Source organism: Triticum urartu, chromosome 5A (assembly GCF_056163025.1).
Source record: "Triticum urartu cultivar PI428250 chromosome 5A, HENAU_Tu73, whole genome shotgun sequence".
In the NCBI taxonomy this organism is placed as follows: Eukaryota; Viridiplantae; Streptophyta; class Magnoliopsida; order Poales; family Poaceae; genus Triticum; species Triticum urartu.
Genome location: NC_141877.1, coordinates 547166956 through 547189953, shown reverse-complemented (window position 1 = coordinate 547189953; position 22998 = coordinate 547166956). Strand labels below are relative to the sequence as shown.

The following is a 22998-nucleotide window of genomic DNA, read 5'->3' as shown; positions in this document are numbered from 1 at the left end:
CACTTTCGGAGATACCGGTAGTATACCTTTATAGTCACCCAGTTACGTCGTGACGTTTGTTACACCCAAAGCACTCCTACGGTATCCGGGAGTTACACAATCTCATGGTCTAAGGAAAAGATACTTGACATTGGAAAAACTCTAGCAAACGAACTATACGATCTTGTGCTATGTTTAGGATTGGGTCTTGTCCATCACATCATTCTCCTAGTGATGCGATCTCGTTATCAATGACATCCAATGTCCATAGTCAGGAAACCATGACTATCTGTTGATCAACGAGCTAGTCAACTAGAGGCTTACTAGGGACATGTTGGTGTCTATTTATTCACACATGTATTACGATTTCCGGATAACACAATTATAGCATGAATAAAAGACAATTATCATGAACAAGAAAATATAATAATAATGCTTTTATTATTGCCTCTAGGGCATATTTCCAACAGCGCGGTGGTGGCGTTTCGGCGGCAGAGAGCGATGGAGAGATGGAGAGAGCGGCAAAGGGCGATGGAGAGATGGAGAAAGTGGCAGACGCGCTGCAATTTATAGGCGCGCCGAACGTGGCGCGCCAAATGTAGCGCCCGAGTGGCCGCCTCCCCCCCCCCCCCCCCCCCGCGCAATCTTTTCCCACGCGCTAGTTTCCTGCCACCATTGGAGCTGGCGAAAACGTCATGCGCGCGCTAAAAAGCCAATTTACCGCGCGCGCGCGTCTTCTGGCGCGGCTGTTGGAGATGCTCTTAAACCTTCTTAGATCTAACACAAAAAAATGGTGATGAATATTGAAAGGCCTGCCAATATCTAACAAGATCTATTTCTTACTAGCAGAGGGAATGCAAATCATAATTTTCTAAAAGTCAAAGCAGATGTTTGTTTGCTCTCAGAATAAGCTAGAGCTAGAAAAATATTTGATATTAACTCTACCCCCTCGACTAAGCTGAGAACTGGGAGCTTAATTTACTATTTGATTCCAACATTTAACATGCCAATTGTTGGAAAGTCTAGAAAATTGGGTAGCAATTGATTGGCTATCTGGTTCTTCTCAGCTTCTTCAAAAGCTGCCATTTGGACAAATGTTGGCATCAAACGACAAACCAATTATTAGGCTCTAAGTAAGCCTTGAAGTAGAATACGATGCTTGAACAGGTGAGTGATTTTGCTGTTATGCAAGATATAAAAATAAGTGGATCCTTTGAGGTACTCCTTCTGTTCGGAATTACTTGTCTTGGAAATGGATGTATCTAGACGTATTTTCGTTCTAGATACATCCATTTCCAAGACAAGTAATTCCGAACGGAGGGAGTAGTAGACAAGATCGTGCGATGGCATAAGTATTGAATTTTGGTCACTGAACCTTGCTATTGCCCAGTGCAAGCCTCAAGTTCCCACATCAAATGTGCTATGCCAACATAAAAGAGGTTCTACTGCAACAATCTGCCATTTTATTTTCATGCTGAAGATTGCAGTGTTACAGAATTCCGATGAGTGACGTACATTATGGGACTACATATTCAGTATTGAGAAACATCAGTAATTATGCTTGCTTGTCCGGTGGCACCACAACATGTGAGTGTTTCAGCCGTAGTCTAGATCAGTGTAGATATTGTTAAAAAAATGTAATTGTTTCGAGCTTCCAATAACAGGACTGCACAAGTGGCAAAAATAAGATGTCAGAACACTTCACCTAGATGTGCTGTCTAAGCACAATAAAAAAGCAAGGATATCGAAGGATTTACAAAGAGAAACAGGTTCAAATGCCTCCCTAAGTATTGTGCAAGATAAGACAGATCAAATACTAAAGAAAAGACGGGTCATGATAACGCATGAGAATGTGGCCGATAGTTTCAATGGTAGGCATGGGCATCGATCATAGGAGCCGATGGATTTGTTCTTCCATTGTTTTCTTGATCATGTTATCGCTCATGTTCAATCTTGCACGAAATGTCAACTAGCGAAAAGCTCTAATTCGGTAATTTCATTGGCTTTGATTCGTCGGACTCCAAGAATACACGTGCGGCCTCGCCAAACAATGATGATCACCATCTCGCGTTGTTGCTGCTAGCGCTGACGCCTTCTCCACGCCAACCCGCTCCATTTATATTCCTTCGTATTCGCCAGTGAGAAAACTATCGATCGTGCTTTCTTAGTTTCTTTGCATTGCCACATAATTCAAACACTGACTCGAGAGTTCTCTTATAGTTCATCAACGCCGCACAGGTTTACTGCTCCAACGTTCTCGCCCTGTCCAGCGACGCGGGAGCCGACGACCCCTTTGCACATCACCGGTGCCTCTCCGAGATCGATGCTTCACACCAGTGGCGCTATTGTTCTAACACATGTTGCTATTGTACATCGAGTCAATTACATGAACTTAGTGATGAGTAAATTGTACACTCAAAGTCTTTGATCTGGCGATGTTGCTAGCTCATTATGCTCAACTATTCCATCTCACGGGTAATGTTGTGTTGTGGATCGGGACTCACTGTGCATATTGCCTCGATGCCTGACTCCCTTGCAGTGCCATCTACCAATCCCCGCCGGCGCTCTACCAGTGTCATGTAATCTTCTGTTTGCATGTTCACACATCAAATGTTTTGGAGATCTGTAGGTCTTCATGACAATGTGCTCCATGCTCCTGTTTATACTAAACATGTTTACCTTTTCATTGCTCATTAACTCTCACTAAATTATTAACTTTTTTCATACTACAAATCCCCAAATTTTATGCTAAACAACCTAAACTTCTATCATTACAATGTAGTTAAAGGTTTTCATATCTATTTTAGTATCTATAAATATCTTAATAGAGTGTTCTACAATGATGGCCTAACAAATATTCTACTTAGCAATTCCTAATATAGGTTTGTCGAATAGGATTCTTGAGATTGTTTAAATTAATAGGAAATTTCATAGTGTATGAGGTGTCAACAATTAGTTATTCTCGAGGCCCAACCGATGAGCAATGCTTTGCCGATCTTACGATCAATCTGGATGGTAGATGGTATTGTCGAAGATTATAGAGAGAGTGGTGGTGCCAAGAGGGGTCTCATCTTAGATGTTGGTAACATAGTGGTTTTATCCATAGTAGTTTGTCAACGTGGGACATCTTGTCAATTTGCTCGAAGTAAGATTTTGATGAATTCTCAGGGTCAATTTTCATGCTTAAGTTTTTGGTGTGAGTTATAATGAGAAAAGTTTGGTGATACTCAATCATCTCCTGGAAGAGGTTGACTAGTGATATGAATAGTGGATGTATCATAAAATCCGAGTGGCGAAACTGGCGTATGTGTTGTTTCTATCGGAGAGATGCCATCCATTATCCCGGAGGAATGCCAATTCCAAAGTTATGGATCTGATGCTTTGGGTCCTAGAAGAAGGTCCAAATAGATTCGCTCGAGAGCACCGAATGAGTAAAATTCATCCTCTCTCTTCCCCATGCGGGTCCCGCTTGTCAGTAAATGGAGGAAACAAATACAATTGTAGTAAAATTCATCCTCTCTCTTCCCCACGCGGGTCCTGCTGGGGGAGGAAATAAATAAAATTGTAGTAAAATTCATCCTCTCTCTTTCCCACGCGGGTCCCGCTTGTCAGTGATGGAGGAAAGAAATAAAATTGTAGGGGAGAGGGGTTTCGAACCAGAGACCTACGGGTGATAATTACCACGTGATAGCTAACTGAGCACACGATGTTTTGTGTAATTTTGCAAAGCGACAATTTAACAGCACTGGCCCAAAAACCGCCCCGACGTGGGGAATGTGAGCGCCTTTGATTTAGCCAACGTGTGGCTACGATTCCACACCTTCAATGGCTTCTTTGTTATATAAATAGGGGGGGAAAAGAGGCAAACCGCAAAATCGTCTTCCCACTCCGCCATTTCCCCAAAGAAATCGTGGCAACCTCCATCTCTTCGTCTTGCCACTGCTGCCGTTGTCATGGCTGGAGACAAGATGCGCGAGCTCGAGAAGAAAAAGAAAAGAACGACGAAGAAGGGGTCGTCTTCTTCCTTTGCACCGCCGCTGCCCGGCTGAATCCAAGGGGATTGGCTGCCATCGAGGGTGACGGAGGAGGAGGTGCTTCGGCTCGTCACCGATGGGCTCGTACCAAAGAAAGGATGGAGGCTGCTTGCTGTCGACGGGCTCGAGCCAGTTTCGAACCAAGACGACCGGCTACTTTTCGTTTCCCATGTTGACACGGGATGTTCACTACCACCGCATCCGTTTTTCAGATTTTTCCTTAGATATTCTCAAATGATAAGTGCTACATGTGTGCCACAAAGCAATCTGACTTTGACGTTTTTAACAAGTAAAGTTGCCAGAAAAAATAAATAAAAAATAACTATAACTTGCCATCCGAAAAACTAAACTTATCATCCTCGGGTCACTAAACTTGACATAAAAAACGTTCGAAGTTGTCATGTGTTCGTGCCATACTTATGTCACTTAATAGGGTTCCAGATATTTTCGGGCTCAACTCCGGCATTTGTCTCCAAATGCCATCACATACCTCGCCAGCTTTGTTTCTCTTTGTGGAAAAGGCGCGAGTTGGCTGGAAGTTGTATTCCGAATCATTCCGGACACACGATCGGATACGGTCACAACCAATTGGGACGCTCTCTCTCTCTCTATATATATATATATATACACACACGTGCGAACGACGACCTACCTGTGCATCCATCGGTCGACGTGGTACGTACTCTCGGATCGACTCAATTAGTCCATATCAATCGATCCCGCCGTGCGAACGATGGCAACCTCGCCGGCGAATTCCAGCATGATCAGGTCGTCGCACGGCGAGCCGCCGCTGAGCGAAGAGCTGCTCGTCGACGAGATCCTCACGCGCCTGCCGGTGGACGCCACGGTGCGCTTCCGGGCCGTCTGCCGGGCGTGGAACGCGGCGCTCACCTCCGACCACTTCGTCGCCGCGCACGCCGCCAGAGCGGCCGCCGCGCGCCACCCCGAGATCGTCTTCTTCTCGCCAACCGTGCGGGGCGTCGCGACGTCCTTTTACGCGTGCCGTCGCGGCTCGCGAGCTGCTCACCGCGGGCGACCTGGCCGGGGAGCACCTCGTGCTGTCCGGGAATAAGCCGTGCCGCGGCCTGACGCTCTTCTTCGACGTCCGGTTGTCGGAGTACCACGTGTTCAATCTCTCCACCGGCGAGCATGTGTCCCTGCCGCCGTGCGAGCCGGCGGAGGAGATAACACCGGCGGTTCCAAAGCTGATGCAGGTCAAACGGTTTCCGCTGGAGCTCTCCAGCACCGGCCTCGGCTTCGACCCGGCCACCGGCGAGCACAAAGTGGTGAGGCTCTTAAGGAACATGTTCGCGCAGCAGAAGTGTGAGGTGTGCCCCCTGACGCCATTAGGCGTGGGGCGGTGGAGGCCCTGCGCCGGTGGCAACGCGCCGCCAAAATTCGCGTGCCACGTCGACGGCAGGCCTCCCGTGGCCCTCGACGGGTCCCTCTACTGGCTGCTGCACCGCCGGAGCCTCGCCGACGACGGCAGCGCCAGGGACCCGCAGCACGACGCGCCCATCCTGTCGCTCTCCGTCGGCGCCGAGCGGTTCGGGTGGGTGCGCACGCCGCCGCGGCTGGCGTCACGCATTCGGCACCTCACCGACCTCGACGGCTCGCTCTGCGCCGTAGTCCACGACAAGCTCATCGACGACGTGCTCCTGCTCGTCACGTGGAGTCCGTCGTCCCCATCGTGGACGGCGCGCTGCCGCGTCGACGTGGGCAGCCTGCCCCGGCCGATCCGCGACGAGCTCAGCGGGGAGCGGGAGATCATCCCGCTCTGCGGCGTGAAGAAGAAGATCCTGCTGGCGACGAGCCGGCACAAGGTGTACGCCTACGACACGGAGCAAGGCGCCGCCGAGGAGGTGTTCGACATGAACTGCTTTGTCGACGTGCCGCTACACAACAGCGAGTCTCGGCTGTTCTTCAACATTGGCCTCCACGAGGAACGCATCACCGGCGTGGGCCCGAAGGTGGCGGGTGACAACTGGCTACAGGTGAAGCGGGGACGAGGCGTGGTGCTCGGCAAGCGGGAGGCGTCGTCGGTGTGCCCGGAACATCGCGAGCAGGACGAGGATTTTCACAGGACGAAGGAGGCGATCATGCAGCTTGCATTCCCAGCGTAGGGACACGATGTGTACTTTGTACTTTGTAGGCTTGTTATACTTTGTACGCTTAATTGTAGGGTACCATGTGTATTCTCAAGAGAAAAGCTAATCTCCCATGCACGGGAGGTACCGTGCATGCAAGCGCCATTGATTTTGTTTGGAGATGGGATGTCATGCATTTATGGTGCTTGTTAGTTAGATCTTTCTCTCATCACATGCAAACATACTCTACCACCTATGCTCCACCATTCCATGCCTTTTCATTTTATTTTGAAGTTTAAATCTATTTTATCTTTTAAACCAAAAGTACATTTATGTTCCGTTTTCATACTTGTTTTTTTACGACGAGATCTTTGAAAAGAGACCACTTTTGAATATATTTCAGAAAAAAATAAATTTAAATTCTGAAACATGGTGAAACACTATAAAAATACACATAACTATGCTATGTTTCGTTAAACACTAGAAAAGTTCAAAGTTTTGTTGCAATAAAATATATTAATATTTACAAACTTTTATACATTACCAAGAATCGGTTTGATACACATTGGCACTCTATGTGACATTATGAAATGCAATGGAACATGGGGAGCCATAGTGAAACAATAAGATTATTTTTTGCGCACAATAAAACATTGTTAACTTTTTCACATGAAATTAATAAATTTGTATGAAACAAGTTTGAAGCATGGTGATTTAGTTGTCAAAAAAATAATTTCTGAAAATATGTTCAATATTGGTCTTGTTTTAAAGACCTTGTCAGGAAAAACACAATTTTGCAAACAGAATATAAATCAAACTTTTATTTCAACATGCATCAGGTATCTATTTATTTGAATGAAACTTAATCAGTACATAATAGCATGTGAATGTATGTTAAGATGAGAGAAAACACTATAGAAGTGGTCCCACACAGCAATAAAAGATGTGATGGATGCATGCACGGGAGATCCCGTGCATGGTAGAAAATCTTTTCTCGTATTCTCAAAGGGTATGGAGGTGATCCCTTATTTTTTCCTTTGGAGGCTGTTGTGGACTTGTGATGGTGCCACAGACAGGTGACAAATGTTGGTGTCAAGTTCAGAGGTTTTTTTGGACTTGTTTGTAATCGAGAAATAAGAGATCCAGTAACTCCCGGGCGCTCTCAGCGATTTGGATTCTTGGCCGTTGGATCGGGTGGCTTGATGCGATTTGGACCGTTCGATCTCGCCCCGGATTGATCTCAGCCGCTGGATCAAACCGATGACACTATTGCAATGAATAGTTACCTCTCGTTCCTGCCACCGCGTGTAAATTCGTTGCCCCGCTGAGGGCATTTTCGTCATTTCGCCTACAGGTGTATAAAAGTTGTCCACTCGCGTGAAGATGACCTAGCCGTTCCCCACCCTGCACTCGCGCCCCCTCCCTCGTCCTCCCGTGTCCCAGCCACCGCTCGCCCCGCCCTCTCCCCTCCCTCTCCCTCCCTCAGTCCTCGCCGCCCCGCCCGCATCGCCGCCGCCCCGCTCACATCGCTGCCACCGACGCCCCTCAGACAACGCCGCGGTGACCTCTCTCCTCGTCTCCCTTGCGCCACGCCGCCCGCAACCTCCCCCCCTCCCGTCATCAGAAGGGAAGGGAAGAGAAGAAGTAGAGCGAGCAGGTTTGGCGACGGCTAAGGGCTCGCAGATCCACGGGCGCCATCGTCCGACCTCGTCCTCTGAGTGTGCTCCCGCCATGGCCTGCTTGAGACGCCGCCCTCCCCCCCTGCTCCAACCCTAACCCTAGCATTGCTGCTGCTGGTCAAGGTGCTATTGGCCCCTCCCCTCCCCTCATGATGCTGATGTTTTTGGCCCCTCCCCTCCCCTCCCCTCCCCTCCCCTCATGTCGCTGCTACTTTTGGTACACAGGTGCACGCACGTGTCCGGCAGCGACCCTTAGCCTCGGACGGCAGCAGCGGCCATCACCAATGACGGCAGCGACAGGGGGTGAATTGGTTCTGCAGGTCAACCCCTTTTCTCCTCCTCCTTTCCAGTCCTCTTGTCTGATGCTTATGTGGGGCTCCAGTAGTTTTTTGGACGTGTTGGCTGGTCGGATGCGGCAATTTTTTTGGATGCATTAGCTACTCGAGCCTGGATGTGGTCGGTTTCCTTTGGTGAAATTAGGGGATCTGCTTGGGTCCCTCGGTTTTTTGTTGCTTTGCCGGAGGCTCGGTCGCATGCATAGATTCGTGTCAGTTTTTGTTGCCTTTCTGTATTTGTCTGGTGCTTATGGGTTTGGCGTGGACTGCTGTAGTTGGATTCTGTTGGTTTAAGATATTTCACTGGTCTGACTATTGGTTTGGGTTAGTCCCAGATTTAGGTGTTTCTCTTGAGGATTAATTGTTGGATTACATTAGGTTAGAATATGACGCAGATTTGTTGCCATTCGGGTTAGTCCCTGCTTTAGTTCTTTGTCTTAAGGATTAGTTGCATGAATCACATGCCTGGTTAATTTTACGGATTGTGACTTTCGTGGTTGCTGTTCAGTGGGTTTAGGAGCCATTCTTAGGTGCTTGATTGGAGCTTGTTAGGTGAAGGTGATGAGATGGATTGTGCATGGGCTCTGTTCTTGGAAATTGTCTGCCTGAATGGATTGGTTAGCCCAAGCTCTTCCTGGTTCGTTTATCTTCGGGGTTGGACATCTGACAAGTTGGTTGGGGAAATAGAAGACAATCTATGTTGCTGTGGGTGTGGTTCTGACGTTATTGGAATCAATGTACTATTTTCAGGGGCTGGATTTGTTTGTAATCGATTTGGCCTTGCAAAAGAGATGCGGGGGAACAGGTTATTCGTGGGCTTCTGTTGGATTCTTAGATGGTGTCATTGTTGATTTGTTTTCATTGGTCCTTTCTTAATTGTTTGCCTTGGCGGTCAGGGAGGTTACATGGTTGGTTAAGAACATGGGTGGTCTATGCCTGTTGTGGTTGCAGTTGTTTGTATTAGAGTGTTGTCCTCAAGTGCTAGATTAATTTGGTCCTTGCTTAGCAATGTAATCACAGGAATGGATAGGTCACATGGTTGATTAGAAAAAGAGCACATAAGGTCTATGCTTGTTGCGGTCGTAGTCTTGTGGATCAAGATGTTATTCTTGGGTACCAGATTAATTTGGTTATCCTGTCAGCTCCTAACTTCCAGTTTCTAATTATATATGAGGAATTCGTGTTTTATTGTCAACTATTTTGTTTGGTTCTCCTGTTTTCTGAATCTTTTTTTGATGTAGGTTTGTTGCTGTCGTCGTTTCTTCTGTTCCTTCACCGTTTCGGTCGTCCTATCGTGTGTTGCTGCTTCAAGAGACTACATAGTTCATGCTTCTGGTTGGTGAGCTTCTTCTTTACCTATTCGTTGCATTTTTTCTCTCTACTGGAGTGCATAGATCTAGATAGGTTGTTATGGATGGGTCCATTAGGTGCTCGGATCTGGTTAGAGTAATTAAATGATCTATTTGTTAGTCTATTTTTATTAATCCCTGCTTTGGCCATTTGGCTTAAGGGTTAAACAGATCACACAACTGTTTATATAAAATAAAGGGAGGATCTGTGCATATCGTGATTGCAGTTCAGTGAAATCAAAGTGTTGTTCCTAGGTATTAGATTTATTTTCCTGTCGTTCCCAGCTTCCAGTTTGTAATTATACGACAACCAGATATTTAATTGTTGATTGTTCTGTTAAGTTCTTGTGTCTTTTAGTTGTTATTTTATATTTAAGAGCGGATACAGATTGAATATGTGCTTTGGTGTTAGTCATCCTTTCGGAAGATGTAGTACATTTCAATTTCTGTTTTGTATTGTTCAGGCTTCTTCCTTTGACGTTAGTTTACTGCTGGTCGCACTCCTAATGACCTAACAGACATGCATCCATGGTGACTTGGTGATCTTAAGCATGTCGAAAAACATGACAAAAGACATCCAATAGTGAGATTCTCTTTCTGCCGTTCAGATTTCACATCTTACCTGCCAAGTTTTGCCATTGCCGAAGACTAGCAGCTCGTGTGTGGTCATTTATTCCATTTTCCTTAATTTGCACTTTCACAGGCAAGCAAATTAGTGAAATATTTAACCAGCGCAGGGAGCTTACAAGGGCATGCAGAGAGTTTATCAGATGCATCAGTCAGATATTTTAGTTCAGCATCGTCTTCTCAGACTAACTCAACTGACGAAAATGGGTATACATGATCTTCTTTTACCATTATTAATTTATTATTATATTATATCTGTGGATTTATCACATAATTTTGCTCTGTTATATGCAGGTTTTCATTCGATATATTTAGAAGCCACAACTGACTTTGAAAGCATGGCCTTTCCAGGTTTAAGGGGCATGGCATGTTGGCACCATTCACAGCTGGATGGCAGAGCAATGATGTGCATCTGCTAGTTATTGGGAGATCTGAGGTTGCGGCTCTCCAGTTATAGCATTATATATGTTTACTTCTCTTGCAATGTAGCATTCCATTTTGGAATGGAAGCTAATTTATTTATGATATGCTTGTGAACTATGTATGTTTGCCTTATACAGTGTTAACCTGAATATGCATGGTTCTTATGTTTACGACATCAACAGAATAAGTATCTAGATTCTCTAGCAGGACTGTGGAGTACAAATTTAGGTATGTACAAATACATTCTTTTGAGGGTGATTTTTGTGATTATGTACCAGGGAGTTGTGCATTCTTTGGGATAATATCCTGGATCACCATTTTATTTTTGTGATAAGAATAATGTATACAGTCTAATTTCATTCCTCTTGCATGAACTATTCATGATTTCTTCAGGTGGTACTGATGATAGAATAAACCTGGCAATTGACACCGAGTACGAAATAATTGTTCTTCCTATATTGGATCAGAATAACAAGTGGTTATTATGTTAGTGCGTCAAGATAAATATTTGTTTATTTCATGATTAAGATGTATACTTCATTTCTGCTGGAGAATAATGGCATGCGTGTTTTCAGAAGCATATCACTTTCTTTTATCTTTCAGACAACGGAGTTCACTTTCTTTATGATCTTGTGGCAATGAGTTGTTTTTTGCACTTGCAGGGGGGTGGATCTCAAGGGGAGAGGTGCTGTCCTCCAGAGCTGTTGGATCCTAAAATAAAGGTAATTTGTTTTGCGTTGTGGCGTAATCTTGGATGGTGGATTAGCATAACTATGTCTGTAGGATGTTGTACAAATGGTTAGCAATGTGTCATGAATGAAGTATATTTAGAAATCAAACTCTTTTTGGTATTTTAAAGATTGAGACAGTTGGTTGACTTACCAATTTATAGCTCGCCTCCGCGCATGAGGAAGGCGATGCCATTATGCCTAGGCTACCACGGAGCCAAACAAGGATGTTGTTCAGCCTGTCACCTAACACCATCAAGGTCACCTGCTAAACCTAACTCACCATCAACCTCCTCAATATCACCTATCCTGTTACCGCTTTACCATTTGATTCCTTAATTCCAGATAACTGATACTAATTTTTTTGAGGAGTAGAGATTTGAACCATAGTTTAGTTAATAATATCGGGTTCATATTTTTTTGGAGGATAGTCATGTATCTGTGAATTTGACAGCAGAGTTAATTTTACAGAACATATAAGTTACCACTGTTTTGTTAGTTCATTGATGGTCAAACATACTATTTTAATATCTTCCTATAAGTGCCACAAAAATTCTACAGTTGATCGTAGCATGTTGCCGTTGGACTAAAAATACATATTTTAGGATGTGGTCTTTATATGCTCATTGTATGCAGGAGGAGGAGCGTGGCCGAAAGACGGCGGCCAGTCCGACCATGTGCTCACTTCACCCCCTTCTCCCTTCCAATTTTGGATTTGATCTGGACGCCGCCGTCGCCATGGTTGCCTCGCCGTCGTGGCTCAGGTGCCCATTGTGATACTCAAAACCTGGTAAATAATATTTTATCACTGAATGTTTGACATGACCCCATTATGTACAGAAGTAAATTCTAGCACAGAAGCCATATTGTAGATTGAAGAGTTTCAGGTTGACAAGGTAATAATATTGTCAGTATATTCATGTTTATGGTTAGATTTATATCATGGTATTTCTCAGAGCAATATTTTAGGGTCATATGGCAGTCACACACTGATTTAAACCGAGCATTAATATGCAATAAGAATGGACTATTACCTGGTTGAGATGTACAATATGAAAAGTATCCATTATAATTAAGGGTTTAGAATCTGCTACTCCTTGGTTTGTTGTGGATCCATGATGTTTTAGTGTGGTTCATATAGATGGACAACTGTAGTTGCATTGTGGTTGGTGGGGAAATTAATAATAGCTGCATTTCATTTCTCTATTTACAACTGTTACAGTGATTGGCGAATTTAGGAGCCGTCCATCCACTCGAATCTAACGGTGGAAAAATAGGAGTTACGAGGAGTTACAAGACCTAAATTACACAAAATTACAATTAATGGTGGGACCATTACAAAATTTAGGTGGATCCAGTAAATTTTTCAAGGGTAGATATGTCAAATATTTGGAAAATTCCCCATGACCGTCTCTCCTCAATCTCGTGGTGTTCCCGTCAAATCTCTCAATCGCCCAAATGTCGTTAGCCTCTTACCCACGCCACTGGAATCATGCGCCGCTGCCGGGAAGCCCACCGTATCTAGCCTCCCCTGGTGCACCCCCCTCCTCCACGGTGCAGTCGGTCCGTATCCCACGTTGCGGGAGCCGCAGCGAGCCACGGGAGCCAGGAGCGGCGGTGCTAAGCGGGCGGGGCCGGCAGCGCAGGCGGCCGGCGGCGACACTAGATCCGAGGAACGCCACGGGAGGCGCCCCGGGCAGGGACAACCATGGCCGATGGAGTCGAGCGGCAGTCAATGAAGGCCAGCAGGCAGTGGAGTCCAGCCACGACCTTGCGGAGGAGCAGAGTTGTTGATGGAACAGATGATGAACTCTGTGAACAGATGGTTGAAAATCTATGAAGGTATGAACTCTGTGACATCACCTAGCAACAATTTTGTTAAATCTTAGGCTAAAGAGTATGAAAGCAGTTACTGAAACATTGCAGTTTGCATATCCATCTGGTTTGGCTTTCGCAGTTGGAGGTCTGAGCGGAGCGAGCGGGCTTTTCGGCCCGCTCGTGGCCCGTTCCAGACCGGACCGATCGGTCCTAGCCCGTTGAAGAAACTGGCCGGTCCGGTCCCTAAATTTCAGCCCGAAATTTACTCGGTCCGGTCCAGTCTTTAACCGGTCCGACCGAGCGGACCGAAACTGCAGATCGTTCCTCGACGTCTCAGCCGCCGGCGACGCACTGGCCATGCCCCGCCCGTCGTTGTTGACCAGAATCAAGTGTAATTCAGTCAATTGACGAAGAGATAGGGGCAAGAGGTAGAAGACTGGTCACGCGCTGCTGCGCTGAAGTTTCTTTCCTATTATTCAGTCGAACAGAAAAGAGAAACGGGATTAGATCCGATAATCACGCACGACTAACTCCACGCTACCGTTTCAATTTATTCCATAATGTTGTTTCCTTTTATTCAATCGAACAGAAAACAAAAGGAAACACCTATTCCTACGTTAGAGGCTTACCAAATCTGTACGTGTGCAATCACGGTTCAGTTTCGCCAGAATCTTTAGTATTTTCAGTTTCGTCAGTATTTTCAGGAGCGGACAGACCCTGATGAAGAAGCCCACAACAACAGTAGTTGCTCGCGGTGGTGATCGTGGCTACCTCAACCGCGCACAAAAAATCGTGGGCCGTTTCTTTCTTTCCTTCTTTTCGTTGACCAGATAAACGAGGATTGATCAGTCAATTACGGCGTCATCCCACGACTAACCCCACGTAAAACTTGATCCTCTAATCACGGCAAGGCCAGTACGCACAAAATCGTTAGCTCATGCACGCGTTAAATTGCTTGCATGTAGCGAAAAAATTGCTAAACAACAAACGTGCGCATGTAAAACTCGCGGCCCGCCAGCGCCACCGCGTCCAGTTGCTGCTGAACCGTCGTCGTTCTCGACCGAGTCCAGGAGCTCGCAGGAGACGTCTCTCGCGGCTGCCGTGGTCACGACCTCACCGCCACCGTCGGTCCTCTCGGTCTGGCCCGAGCTTTACCGCCGCCGGTCCGGTCCAGGAAAAGAGGACCGCCGCGCTGCTCGGTCCGGTCCGGTCCGGTCCGCCGGCGGCCGGTCCAAATGATGGCTCGGTCAGGGACCGGACCGGCCCGGACCGTGTCCACCCTGAATCACGTATTCATGAAAGACCAATTGTGAGCTGGCTATGGTCTGCTGGATGTCGTCTTTTTGGACCATTCTCAAACTCCTCTCTGGTCAGTCAAACCCTTCAGGACATTGCACAAGTAGTGTTAATCAACAACACCTATTTTATTTCCCTTAAATGTACAATGAGAGGAGTAGTACTGGAGGGAGATCAATTAACATATGTAATATTGAGGCACTAACAGAATACTTGTTCATGCCTTCTATGGTATGTAATATTGAGTTCAGGATTGCTTGTTCCCCTTCATGGGCCAGTTTCTGATAATTGTTCCACATGTGTCAGGAGCATGATAGGTTGGGTATTGATTTTCTCTACTGTTTCCTTGCCATTTATGTCCACAGAAGCTGGGTATATGCGTAAATCAATGTGATAATTCTGTAATGTGCAGAGAACTACTCCGTCCCATAATATAAGAGCGTTTTTTACACTAGTGTATATTATGGGACGGAGGGAGTACAATATATGCCCGGGTTTGAGCAGCTATGGCCATCTTACACTGTGATAGTAAATTGCTTATGGCTACCTTCACATCAGATCATTTGTTTGACCCTCTTTCTCGTGACAACTCTATTCGCTTCAGAGTGTAAGATGCAATGCTGCTCAAACTCAAAGTCTCCAGTGCAAATCTTCAGCCACGACTGTCAAACAATCTGATCCCAAAGGTGGTTTTTCTTGCATGTTCTCACACTGCAAATTTAACCTAGTTCATCGGAGTGGGCAGTCCACTTAATTTTGCTTGTTTTATATTGTTTACAGCTTCAAGGAAAGTTCAAGGGCCTAAACTGGACGATGGAAGCGGTGGGTTCCATTTCGGCAAAGGAGGCGGCGGTGATGGAGGGGATGGTGACGGCAGCAACCGTTTCTTCTCTAAACCTCAAGGAGTTTGAGAAGTACTACCTGCTTGCTCGAACGCCTTTTGCAGGATATGACGATGTGGAGCTAGGGCAATCATCATGAGTCTTGTTAGTAGTAGTGTCTCTTCTGTTCGATGCGTGAAATTTCTAAATGGTTGTTTCTTAGTCTAGAAGTGCATCAATTAACTGTCCTGATTGGTTATGCTATGTGTCCTTGTCTTCTAAACATGTATGTTGACCGGTGAAAAGCTCAAAATGTTATAGGATTGAGTTTAAGATGCTGAAACTTGATGTCATCTGGCGCTGTGCGTAAACATGAGGAAATATATGTGCAACTGAGATTTTGCTCTTAATTTTCCATATCGCAATATTACTGTCGAGTGGTTAGCAATATTACTGTCAAGTGGTTATCGAATATCATGTTGGTTTCTCATCACCTTTGCGGTTGTATGTCATTGTCGAGGATCCTCGTAATCCCATTTTAGTTCTGTTTGATCCACTTTTGTCTATTTTTATGGCTATTTGTTCAAATTAGAAAATAAGCCCACTTGGACCTCCAGTTATAATTACTTGGGCTGAAAAGAGATTATCATGAAGCATTAGGCTTAATAATCAAGCATTAGGAGAACAGTTTTTCTAATTCAGCGGCCAAACACACATGCAATTAATAATTGATGATGTTGTCCAGCAGAAAGGGGAAAAGAAGTTAGGCAAACAAGCTTTGCTGATGCAGATGATACCAAAAAGGAATTGAATAATGGAGGGTAAGCCAAACAGACGATCAATGAAACAAAGGGCGATAATATCAATTCTTTTCTGATGTCAAATCAATTTTCGACAGGGTTATGTCATGGGGAGAACACGTTATTCCGATCTGAAAATCATCAGTATATGCGCCATTCGTATCTCCTTTCTAATGCTATATCTATGACTCGATATTCTTTAACATCCTCATCATTCACTGTATGTAGTCGTCGTTGCAGCTGATGGAGATCCTTCATGGTGTCAACGATGTACGAGTCCACCGCGCAGCATGACGGCAACGACTGCTGGGTCAGGTTTTGATGTTCGCCGCTCAGGCTAAACCCCCCTGCGAGGAACCGCTGGATGAGTGACACCTGCACCCGCTCCTTCTCTGAGTAGCCGTCGGTGGGGCATGCAGTCGAAGGTGTCCCATACCCAGATCTCGAAGGCTTGGCAGGACTGTGCTGTCGAGAGCTCGGCACTGTCTTCGTCCCAGAAGACGCACTAGCATGCTTGTTCGCAGTTGTTGTACTCACGTGGCAGGAGTAGCAGAACTCATGGTCACACCTGCAGAAGTGACCAAGGACCTTTAACATGGGAGAGACAATAATTGAATGAAAACGCACACATAACATGAATGAATCCTGTAGTAAATAGAAACATCATTTGAGGCTGTGTGTGGTAATCTCCTCCCGTTCACAAGCCATCAATTACTAGCCTTTTCAAACAATGTTCTAGAGATTCGCTATTTCTATGCTTTCAACTAACACAGAATCAAGTTACAACTTAGTTTTACTTCTACATACACTAGCACTGCTAATTCCGGTGGCACGCATAATTATTAATTTGCTTCTCCTGTTAGTCTCTGAAACGCTAGTACTACCGACTCCTAAAAAGTTATCACAACCTAAAGATTTCAAAAAGTTTCAGCAGGGATTGTGAGAGTGTGCTGAGTAATTTTTGTAGATGACAGGGTTGTGCTTAATATTGCCTTTGATCTAACTGATGACATGATCGTGACCTTCCACCCCCGCAGTAGCCACATTTCCTCTTTGATCCAGATTTAGAAGGCAAGATTGTGCATTTTCAAGCATGGTATGAATCATCCTGTGAACACACCTCCAGAGTTGGCAGCGACATACTCGCATATCGAATTGCCAGCGGACCCATCGCCGGCATCACACCATCGTCGGCGCAGCGGTTCCGAAATTTCCACCCACAGCTTCTTCGAAACGCCGCAAGGATTCTTCAGTCAGGGGAAGCAGGTGATGCACCACCGGTGGCCGGTGATGGATCGGCGTAGAAGAGCAGTGGCATCGGATCCTTCAGGCGAGGTGGGCGGTGGCCGGCGGCTCCGATCCCGTCAGTGAGGAGGGAGGCGGCGTCCGCGCAGACTTGGCAGTGGAGGAGAGGGTCGTGGGTGAGGCGGCGGCCGGGATCCCGCAGATGAGAAGGGGGCTGCGTTCAACCAGACTGGGACGGATGGATCGGAGGAGCTCCGATTTGGTGGGGCGATAATGGGGGAGGGGATAGGAGCACGAGAATGTGCGGGGTGGAGTGATCGCTACGTGGGGGATAAGATCGTGGGGGCTGGAGTTTCTTTTTGGTGATTGATGTAGGTGCCCGGCTGCCAAGGGCTGAAAATTTGGAAATAGTGACGGGATTATATTTTTTTTAGTGAAGGGGAAAAGGTATTTTTGGTGTAAACGCGTGAAATATTTTCATAAAAATAGAAAGTATAATTTTTTCAATGAGGGTCGGAACGAGCCAGACCGATACTTATGGTTCTGGACAACTGAGATCGGCACTTGCGGGTCAGTACGAGCAAGACCGATACTTAAGGTTCTGGACAACCGAGATCGGTACTTGTGGGTCAATACGACTAAGATTGATAGTAGTGGGCTTGGATGACCAAGATCAGTATTTGTGGACCTGTATGAGTAAGAATGGTACTTGGCACGGACAACAAAGATTGGTACTTGTGGTTCCGGATGATTAAGATCGATAGTAATGAGCCTAAATGAGTAAGATCGATGCTTGTGGATGAAAACCACTAAGATTGGTACTTGCGAGTTGGGCCGACTAAGATTGGTACTTGTGGGTACGGACAATTAAGATCGATACTTGTGGACCTAAATAACTAAGATCGGTACTTCTCATCTTGAATGACTGAGATTGAAGTAGTGAGCCCGAACGAGTAGGATCGATAGTAGTAAGCCCAAATGAGTAAGACCGATACTTGTGGACCCGCCGACTAAGACCAATACTTGTGGTTTTAGATGATTAAGATCAAAAGTAGTGTGCCCGAACGAGTAAGATCCATAGTAGTGAGCCGAAATGAGTAAAACCGGTATTGTGGGTCCGGATGACTGGAATCGATACTTGTGGGTCCGAATGACTAAGATCGATACTTGTGGGTCTCAATGACTAGGATCGATAGAAATGAGCCCGAACGAGTAAGACCGGTACTTAAGTCCAGACAAGTAAGATCGATTGTAGTGAGCTGGACCGACACTTGTGGGTCCAGACGACTAAGATCGATACTTGTGGGTCTGGACGACTAAGATCGGTAGTAATGGGCCCGGACGTGTAAAACCGGTACTTGCGGTGATCACACTAATAATACCATGGGTCGTCAAAACCCACAACTAGCACCATTGGCCATCTGGACTCACAACTAACACTATGAGTCATCTGATCCCCAACTAGCACTACGGGCCATCCGAACCCAGAACTTAGCACTATCGGTTATCCGGGTCCACAAGCACCACGATGGGTTGTCCGGACCACGACTAGCAGTATGGGTCATCCGAACTAACAAATACCGCTACGGGTCATCCAGACCACGACTAGCACAATGATCCATACTTTGTCAATTCTACTACTAGCACTATGGGTCGTTCAAACGCACAACTACTAATATGAGTAATCCGAATCCACGACTAGCACTATGGGTTGTCAGCACCAGTACTAGAACTATGAGTCGTACGGTCTCTCAACTACCCTTACAGATACTACCAACATAGAACTATCATTAGGGGTCATACGGACCCACAACTACAACTTTGGGACGTGTGGATCCACAAGTACCATAACAGGTCATCCGGACACTCAACTACCTTGAATCATAGTCCCGACAGACAACTACCACCACAGGTCATTCCAACCCATAACTACCACTACGGGTCATCTTGGTCTACAAGTACCGCTACGACCCATTCAGACCCATAACCAGCATAGAGCTACCATGTAGAGTTAACATGCACCCAAACCTGATCTACAGTATTGGTTCTATTTGCATCAAACTGATTGTTACAAAGCCAAGTTCTATAGTGAAGTTTAACTAACATCTCCAAAATTGGTACTCGTGGAATTTTTCTAGGAACTTTTATTTTTGGATATTTTTCTCAGAAAAAATATTCTACCCAATTTTTGAGCCAAAAATGCTCCTGAACTTGAATTTTGCTTTTAGTTTTTTTCCTGTCCGAGAAAGCTTCTTGAAATCTTCCTAGACTAAATATAAGGGTAGTGTGGATTTTTTGAGATTTTTTCATGCCAAATTTTGAGTTTTTTCTTCCTGAAAATTTTATTTTTTTTCCTTCTATTTTTTTCTGTTTGGAAGAACTTCTTGAAACTTTCCCAGATTGAATGAGCTAAGAATAGTGTGGATTTTTTTTCTTTCTGAAATCTTGTTTTTGGGGTAAATATTGAGCCAAAATGGTCCTGAATTTGAATTTTGCTTCTATTTTTTTTTCTATTCATCAAAACTTCTAGAAACTTTCCCAGATTGAATATAGGGTATCGTGAATTTTTGAGAGTTTTTATGGAAACTTATTTTTTAACAATTTTTTTTACCGAAAATGCTCATGAATTTGAATTTTGCTTCTAGTTTTATTTCTTTTTGGCAAAACTTCTTCAGTGCAACGCCCAAAGCAGTGAACATCCCCAAGCCCGCTAGTAGTCTTCTCTCACACCATGGCCATTAGGGAAAATAAAATTTAAAAATATACACTAGAAAATGAAATAAATCATGGGAGTGCTATGATAAATAAAATGAAAATGAAATCACTAAAAAAAATTACATATTCAGAAAACAAGATCATGGATACATGGCAGAGTTAGAATAACCTAACAAGTTTTCCGGAGGAATTGCTAGCACACAATTAACTACAAAGCAGAGGTAGACGGCAGTGCCTGCCCGGTGAGACAGAGTTTGACGACTGCGCTGTCCGGCGAGGCACGAGGTAGACGATGGCGACTGGCTGGCGAGTCGGAGGTAAACGATGGTGGCAGAAGGCTGTCCAGTACTCACACTATTGCTACAATGAACACCCAAGACAGACAATAAACCTGCAGCCAGAAAATCAACTTTACATGGGACAATCACTAAAATTTATTACTAAACATTGATTATAGTGCCCTAACGATGAACTAAACTGAATCATCAATTGCATAGAAAATAAAGAAAAATAGAGCTGGCTACCGCATGATATCCCAGGTGCAGAACTATTGCAACTGCACTAAATCAATCCTAAGTACACTTAATTTTATGTGATGTGCAGGAAAGCATGGTTGATTAAGAGAGAAAATCATGGTGGAAATGATAAAATCAGTATTATGGCATCCTTTGCTCTGTCGGTTGTACAATTGTGTAAAATTTCCTTGATGACTACCGTCATGTATACAAAGATAGAAGAAAAGGTCAATACTAAATCTGGTAGACTTGATTCCACAGAAAAAAGGATCTGCTAGACTAAACACAGCGAGTTTAAACTATAGAGTGCTGAAAACAGAGTACCTGATGCTCACTGTTTGAACCGGTGGCTGCCTTAATAATTGACGTTATTTTTGCTACCTAGGGAATATACAAACTCAGACGACAACTGTGGACTATGAACATCTCGCTTTCTCCTACACGAAAGTCCTGCATGCATTGGAGAAGATTTCGATGAGAACACTTCAGTTTTAAACTTGCTTTGGCAAATAACATGAACTGTGGCCAAGCAGAGTTGTCATGGCAAAGTAAGGACTTGGAAGTCAAACAAATTAGCCTTGGTTTTGTGTAGTACATCTTAATGCAAGAATAGTAATAGCATGTGAGTACCATGGAAATGTAGTCTCCATTTTTGCACTAAGAAGACTGATACTACAGATTATGAATTTATGACACACAAAACTAGTGCATAGTGTCTTCTAGAATTGTTAGGCCACTCCAGCTATACAATCTCTAAGCAGCATATAACACACTCTTCATAGTTATGAAAACATTATCATAGCAACTACTCCCTCCGTCCCATAATGTAAGACCTTTTTTGACACCACACTGACACTACACTAGCGTCAAAAAACACCTTACATTATGGGACAGAGGGAGTAATATTTAACTACTCTTCAGAAATTGCAGAATCTCTGTAGTTTATCATATGTCTGAATTTTGATCCTCTCCACTACCTATGCTTAGTGGGATTTATTACCAGTATTCTCTGTAGTTTATAAGCAGCAAATGCCATTGGGGAATGCTACATGTTGTAAGAAATTTGTGAACTCTGAACCTGTGTCTCTTCAAAACTTCAAAACAAACACATGAAACTGAACTATGAAACTGTTATTAGCACTAGTTAAGTTGTTCCAAGCCATAGTTTACATGTATGACCTGAACTTGTATGTGTATGCTGCAAAAAGATTTCAGTTGTTTGAACATGCTGTTACAAGTAATCCAAAATCTAAGATTTCATTACTGAATAAAGGCTTGACAGTTAACAGAATTTATACATGTATGGCCTGAACTTGTGTACGTGTATGATACAGGAGTATGACCATAAGCTTACATAGTTAATTGTTGATTCTGGAAACTTTAAGGCTGCAATTTCTACTTGTATGTTTGTGTGACAAACCAAATGATTCTTTGCTGAAAAAAAATCATATCATATCCCTTTTTCCTTAGAGTTTTGTGTTGATGATTCGTGCATGTAAAAAATGTAGCAGCAGCAGCGTGCTAACAGTCAGCAGCAGCATCATCATTGCAGGCATCGAGGACGCTGGCCAGCCGCTAATCATGCGATTAGTGACTGCTGAAGTTGCGCAATCTAGCGAACGCACTGCTGGCGTATCCACTACCAATCTGAACCCTAACTGCTAACTGAATTTTATTTCAAGGTGCTGCAATGTGCAGTTGCTCCATGTCTCCACCGCCAGCACAAGGCATGAGGAGGGAAGGATGGGAGGAAGAGATACCTCTGTTCTACGACCAAGTACAGCCGGGATCTCCAATACCTCGCGGCGGCGGCGTCCCCTCCAGAACCTCACGCGGCATCGGCGGGGACGTATGTGGGGGAGCGGCCACTACGACCAAGACCAGCCGGGGCTTCGCCTCCTGGATCTTGCGTCGGCGTCTTCGCCTGCAGGTCCTGGCGTCGACGTCATGGCCAAGGTCCTCACGCCTGCGCCGCCGTCTCCCACGTCCTCGCACCGGCTCCTCCCTCTCGCGAGATGGTTACCCAGATGCGGGGGGTTTGACCAGCGGAGTACTGAAAAAATACACATGACCATAATACCTTTATTGACTAAACTCAATTTTTTAATTAACAGGTTAAAATCAACGGTGGAAAATAATCGATGGGGGAGTTATACGAAATTACAATTCGTAACTCCCCAATCACCGTAAAAGAGCTTTTCTCTATTTGCTTTGACGTAAATAGTAAGAGAGGGTTCTGAACCAAAGGACCAGTTCCTCAATTCTGCACTTCGTCATGAGAAGCAGAGCTCCCTTGTGCCACTCTCTCTACAAAGGTGATGCTTGCTCCCATTCATGGTTTGGTTTGCAAAATTAGTTGGAGTTGTGATTCACTAGCAGTTCTTAAATATATGTGCTTTCATTAAGAAGAATAAGCTACCATGCTAGATTAGTTGATCCAGGGTTTAAGTTCCGAGCTCAAAGTTTTTTATTGCATCAGTTTAACTTTCATGTAGTTTTGTGTATTACTTTATTATATGTAGAAGAAATAATAATAAAATTGATCCC

At 44.8% G+C, this 22998-nt stretch overlaps 1 long non-coding RNA gene and 1 pseudogene across 1 annotated transcript; one reads left to right on the top strand and one right to left on the bottom strand.

Moving 5' to 3' along the window:
- Window positions 1–4746: 4746 nt before the first annotated feature.
- LOC125507331 (putative F-box protein At2g02030) lies at window positions 4747–6136 on the top strand (annotated as a pseudogene).
- Window positions 6137–20026: 13890 nt separating this feature from the next.
- LOC125556634 (uncharacterized) lies at window positions 20027–22594 on the bottom strand. The gene is made up of 3 exons (XR_007305158.2): window positions 22212–22594; window positions 20776–20901; window positions 20027–20327 (listed from the first exon to the last, which is right to left on the bottom strand). It is a non-coding gene; the product is annotated as an uncharacterized LOC125556634 (long non-coding RNA).
- Between the last annotated feature and the right edge of the window lie 404 nt (window positions 22595–22998).